We start from the raw sequence: 6,752 nt of genomic DNA, 5'->3' as shown, positions 1-6,752 counted from the left end.
CTGACCAAATGTAACCATCATTTGTATGGGGTATGTGGAGCCATCGGCTCAACTTGCCTCTGGTCAAATGTCGATATTGGCACAATTTACCCCAAAGCAACAATTTTGACTATATTAGCCCACTCCGCTACAAGGAGGCACTTTCATGCTAGGTTTAGGACCTCATTTTGTAGCTTATAGAAACCCCAACCAATGTATTAAACAGTCTTAACTATCTACTTTGATTTAGATACAAGCATCATGAAACCTCTTAACACTATACATTCATTTGACTGTGAAAATAACTTTTGGGGACCTAACTTGCTTCCCACTTTTTCCATGTGATTTCCTCCTTCACTCCATGAAATTATGATCTCTAAATATTTAGTCATATGATTCATTTTGTGTATGGTTCCATAGAAACAAGGGGTGGCTCAACTGACCCTTGGCATGACTTTACCCCCCTCTCCCCTAGGTTGTGTAGATCTGTAAGAAAATAAATATAATTGAATCCCTTTTTAGATTTAATTTTAAGGCAGCAAGACGTGAAGGCTGTGCAAGGAGGGTGTAAACTTCCACTAGGCACTGTACACACTGAGGGTTGGAATCAATCAAACACACACTGCATTTGAACCGAATTGCTGAAGGATCACTTTCAACAAAAAAAAACATATTTGTTATTACTTGATGTTCACTTTGTTGAAAGTGGGTGGAAAAATGCTAAACTCAGTTTGCTTTTCATTGAAGCATGCATTTCCTGGGCTCTTCTAGGGTGTTAGGCATCAGGATCTGGGCACTTTGTGAGAACTGTTTATACAGAAGACATCATGCAGCTTTGTTGCGTACAATATTGCCTGTGTTTCTTCCCAGACCACAATAGATGTAGCCTGGTCCCTGATCTATTTGTCACAACATGATCTTGATGTTTGGCATGACAATTCTATAAGGAGTTGGCAAGGGATCAGAAACAGACCGCCAACCGGGCTGCAATCAATTCTTAAATGAGAACCGGCTGTACAGAAAAGTAGACCGTCAACTGCCGTCATCGTAAAGTTATCCTCCTGTCCTGTTTGTTTGCTCTGGAGATTATAGGACAGCCCTAAAAAATCCCATGACACTTGGTTCATCTTTCACATGAAATTAAGCGTATTACTTGTTTTGCTGTCGTGTGTATTGCTCATGACGCCATGACGCTGATTAAAACCAGTTAGGTGGTACGAGGAACAAGGAACGAGGAACAGCAGCATGGTTACTGATAATAAAAGGGAACTTCCAAGATCTTAACCTGGACTCAGGGGTAAACGTAACATAGTAAATGTAAATCCTGGACACTCCAATTAGTATGGTATGTTATGCTTCGTATGGTATGTATTTTTAAAAATATTTTAGGGGTGGATCAGCTTAATATTGCGGAAAGATTGTTGCTTCCAACAATGTAATTGTCTGCATCATTTCCAATCCCTCATATCTTCTTTTGGTAAATATATATATCCATATACATACACACCCATACATATACATATATAAACATTCATACATATATCCATATATACATACATATATACATACATTCATACATACACTTGAAGTCAGAAGTTTACATAAACCTTAGCCAATTACATTTAAACTCGGTTTTTCACAATTCCTGACATTTAATCCTAGTATAAAGTCCCTGTTTTAGGTCAGTTAGTATCACCACTTTATTTTAAGAATGTGAAACGTCATAATAATAGTAGAGAGAATTATTTATTTGAGCTTTTATTTCTTTCATCACATTCCCAGTGGGTCAGAAGTTTACATACACTCAAATAGTATTTGGTAGCATTGCCTTTAAATTGTTTAACTTGGGTCAAACATTTTGGTAGCCTTCCTCAAGCTTCCCACAATAAGTTGGGTGAATTTTGTCCTATTCTTCCTGACAGAGCTGGTGTAACTGAGTCAGGTCTCTAGGCCTCCTTGCTCGCACACGCTTTTTCAGTTCTGCCCACAAATTTTCTATAGGATTGAGGTCAGGGCTTTGTGATGGCCACTCCAATACCTTGACTTTGTTGTCCTTAAGCATTTTGCCACAACTTTGGAAGTATGCTTGGGGTCATTGTCCATTTGGAAGACCCATTTGCGACCAAGCTTTAACTTCCTGGCTGATGTTTTGAGATGTTGCTTCAATATATCCACATAATGTTCCATCCTCATGATGCCATCTATTTTGTGTAGTGCAACAGTCCCTCCTGCAGCAAAACACCCCCACAACCTGATGCTGCCACCCTTGTGCTTCACGGTTGGGATGGTGTTCTTCGACTTGCAAGCCTCCCCCTTTTTCCTCCAAACAAATGGTCATTATGGCCAAACAGTTTGATCTTTGTCCCCATGTGCAGTTGCAAACCGTAGTCTGGCTTTTTTATGGTGGGTTTGGAACAGTGGCTTCTTACTTGCTGAGCGGTCTTTCAGGTTATGTCGATATAGGACTCGTTTTACTCTGGATATAGATACTTTTGTACCTGTTTCCTCCAGCATCTTCACAAGGTCCTTTGCTGTTGTTCTGGGATTGATTTGCACTTTCGCACCAAATATGTTCATTTCTAGGAGACAGAACGAGTCTCTTTCCTGGGCGGTATGATGGCTGCGCGGTCCCATGGTGTTTATACTTGCATACTATTGTTTGTACAGATGAACGTGGTACCTTCAGGCATTTAGAAATTGCTCCCAAGGATGAACCAGACTTGTGGAGGTCTACAATTATTTTTGGCTGATTTCTTTTGATTTTCCCATGATGTCAAGCAAAGAGGCACTGAGTTTGAAGGTCGGCCTTGAAATTCATCCACAGGTACACCTCCAATTGACTCAAATTATGTAAATTAGCCTATGAGAAGCTTCTAAAGCCATCACATCATTTTCTGGAATGTTCCAAGTTGTATAAAGGCACAGTCATCTTAGTGTATGTAAACTTCTGACCCACTGGAATTGTGATACAGTGAATTATAAGTGAAATAATCTGTCTGTAAACAATTGTTGGAAAAATTACTTGTGTCATGCACAAAATAGATGTCCTAACCGACTTGCCAAAACTATAGTTTGTTTACAAGAAATTTGTGGAGTGGTTGAAAAACCTAAGTGTATGTAAACTTCTGACTTCAACTGTATATACCTATATACATATAATTTTTTGGGGAAAATACCTTTATTATTCCCCACAAACCATACCACCCTTCCCCCAATTGGAGTAAACTAATAAACAATAACACTTAGTCTTCTACCTTCAGTTTATACATACTGTACACATTTTACAGACAATCGATTTTACAAGAGTTATATTTTGTTTGTTTTTAGTCCGTCCTCTATTTCTGATGTCCATCCAGTTTGGTTTCTATTTGTAACTGTACTATTTCACAACATTTCTGAACCTATACACATTGTACAAACCCCGTATGTTTTACATTGGTTATCTTGTTATTAGTCCCACCCTTCAGCTCCATTCAACCTCTCCCATCTATCTCTTTACACCATCCATTTTGGATTTCTATTTGCCATATATTTTTCAACTCTGTTGTGATGCTTCACAAAAGTACTGAACCTTTCTATTCTCATAGCTTATACAGATTGTAAATTAAAGATGAACAATTTTGCTAAAATAATTGTTAGATTATTGATTGATTGACTATGGCTTGTCAAATCACCCAGTATTGCTATCTGCAGAGTTAGTTCTAGGCAAATGTTGCAATTCTTCAGCCATTTTGCTGTGACCAAAAACGAGCTACATATGGACAGTACCAAAATAAATGATCTAATGAGTCTGCCTCCTCACAGAAAAATCTGCAGAGCTGGTAAGATTGTATCCCCCATATATATAACATTCTATTGGTTGCAAGAATTTTGTATTGTAATTTAAATTGAACATTTTGAAGTTTTGAATCCGGTGTTGTTTTGCGTGTCAATGGAATGGGTACATCGAAAATCTCTTCCCAACTATTTTGCAATTTATATGGACAGACAGACAAGTTCCTTACTTTTTTCCCCTTCTACTTGCCTCTTCCATTTTTGTGGTAGTGCTGCAATTATTTGTAATTTTGGGTAGAGCAGACATTTCCATATGTCTGTGTTAGCTGCATGTGTGACAACTCCACCAGCCATTCACTAAAATTATACCTTCTGTAAACATTTCCTTTTTTAATAAATTAGTATATTTGAGTTTAACCACAATATTGCTTGTATTATTTGTCCTGTCTTTTCAGGTGGATTACTTGTTTGTGATAGGGGGCGGCATTTTCACTTTTGGATGAAATGCGTGCCCAGAGTAAACTGCCTCCTACTCGGTCCCAGATGCTAATATAAGTATTTTATTGGTATTGGATAGAAAACACTATGAAGTTTCTAAAACTGTTTGAATGATGTCTGTGAGTATAACAGAACTCATATGGCAGGCAAAAACCTGAGAAAAATCCAACCAGGAAGTGAGAAATCTGAGGTTTGCAGTTTTTCAAAGCTTGGCCTACCGACTACACAGTGTCTATGGGGTTAAGTTGCACTTCCTAAGGCTTCCACTAGATGTCAACCGTCTTTAGAAACTTGTTTCAGGCTTCTGCTATAAAGGGGGGGAATGGGAGCTGAATGAGTCAGTGGTCTGGCAGAGTGTTTCAGGTTCGTGACATGCTTTTCTACAGACAAATTCCGGAATTCTCCGGTTGGAACATTATTGAAGTTTTATGTTAAAAACATCCTAAAGATTGATTCCATACATCGTTTGACATGTTTCTGTGACCTGTAAAGGAACTTTTAGAGTTTTTGTCTGGACGTAGTGCTCGCGCCTCATGAAGATGGATTACTGGGCTGAACACGCTAACAACAAGTGGCTATTTGGACATAAATTATGGACTTAATGGAACAAATCAGTAATTTATTGTTGAACTGGGATTCCTGGGAGTGCATTCCTGGGAGTGCGGATATTTCTTTGGTTGGATTGGGCTCTAAGCGCCGTACTCAGATTATGCTTCTTTTTTTATTATCTGACACAGCGGTTGCATTAAGGAGAAGTCTATCTTTAATTCTGTGAATAACACTTGTACCTTTTATCAATGTTTATTATGAGTATTTCTGGGATTTAATGTGGCTATCTGCAAAATCCCCTGATGTTTTGGAATCAAAACATTACTGCACGTAATGCGCCAATGTAAACTGAGATTTTCTCAGTCTCCAGATCTCAACCCCATAGAAAATCTTTGGAGGGAGTTGAAAGTCTGTGTTGCCCAGCAACAGCCCCAAAACATCACTGCTCTAGAGGAGATCTGCATGGAGGAATGGGCCAAAATACCAGCAACAGTGTGTGAAAACCTTGTGAAGACTTACAGAAAACGTTTGACCTCTGTCATTGCCAACAAAGGGTATAAAACAAAGTATTGAGATAAACTTTTGTTATTGACCAAATACTTATTTTACACCATAATTTGCAAATAAATTCATAAAAAAATCCTACAATGTGATTTTCTGGATTTTTTTTCTCATTTTGTCTGTCATAGTTGAAGTGTACCTATGATGAAAATTACAGGTCTCTCTCATCTTTTTAAGTGGGAGAACTTGCACAATTGGTGGCTGACTAAATACTTTTTTTGCCCCACTGTATATAGGAGTGGTTAAAACATGCTAATAATGGTACTCTGAGTATATATAAAAAAAAAATGTAGTATACTTCCACTGGTATGCCATCCAGCCCTGGAGTTTTCCCAGCCTTAAAGGCTTTAATTGCATCAAGAAGTTCCTCTATAATTTGGCCTTCATGGTATGTATTAATTAGTGGATGTCCATCATCCATTTCATCTATGTTACAAATTACAATTCATACGATACGTTATGAATTGCAATTTCTAGAATATGTTACGAATTGCAATGTGTAAGATAATTCGTACCATCTGTTACCAATTTGCAGAATGTATGATATGTTATGAATTCTAATTTGCTGTCGCTAACGTTAGCTAGGTGGCTAACATTAGCTAGGCAAGGGGTTAAGTTTAGGGTTGAAGGAAGGTTTAGCTAACATGCTAAGTAGTAGTGATAAGATTCAAACATGCAACCCTTGGGTTGCTAGTAACCTTCTGCCTTATGTAACCATACCAACTGTAACATATCATACTAATTGTGTCCTGGATTTACATTTACTACATTACGTCTAGTCTATGAGACCAGGCTAAAGTTCTTGGAGTGAAAACCATAAAATGGGAACTTCCAAAATCTTTGAGTGATAACCACACTGACTCACCAGTGACTGGTTTGAAGTTACAAATGAATAATACTTTCACTGATAGACACTGATTGTGCAAACATGCTGACATTTAACTCATACTTCCTCATTCTGATTAGAAATGACACTTAGTTCATTGCAAGTTGTCTGTGCTCCACAGTCAATAATAGACCAAAAAACAGATGTGTGGCACTTCTCCATTTAAGACACCAGTAGTTGTAATACAACATGCCAATGTGGAAAGGGTGAGTTTTAATGAGGGGTTTAATCCATGAATCCTGCAGGCCTAGAGAAGACTATAGTTGCTGTATTTTACTGTAAAAATCTTTGTTTACCAACTAATATTAGGGTTCAGCACCTGAGGAAGTGGAAACTCAAAACACATGACCTAGATCACTAACCTTAATTATAATACCCACAGCTGGCAGCCATTCATTTAACAGTAAATGTAATGTCCTAAAAAGACTGTTGCAGTTGTGGGCTACTAGGCCTACAAGTACCCCTGAGACCTTTTACGCAATGGCTGGTGCGCATTTTGCACCCG

The sequence above is a fragment of the Oncorhynchus tshawytscha genome, linkage group LG28, assembly GCF_018296145.1.
Source record: "Oncorhynchus tshawytscha isolate Ot180627B linkage group LG28, Otsh_v2.0, whole genome shotgun sequence".
Classification (NCBI taxonomy): Eukaryota; Metazoa; Chordata; class Actinopteri; order Salmoniformes; family Salmonidae; genus Oncorhynchus; species Oncorhynchus tshawytscha.
Note: the sequence above shows the minus strand (reverse complement) of the source record.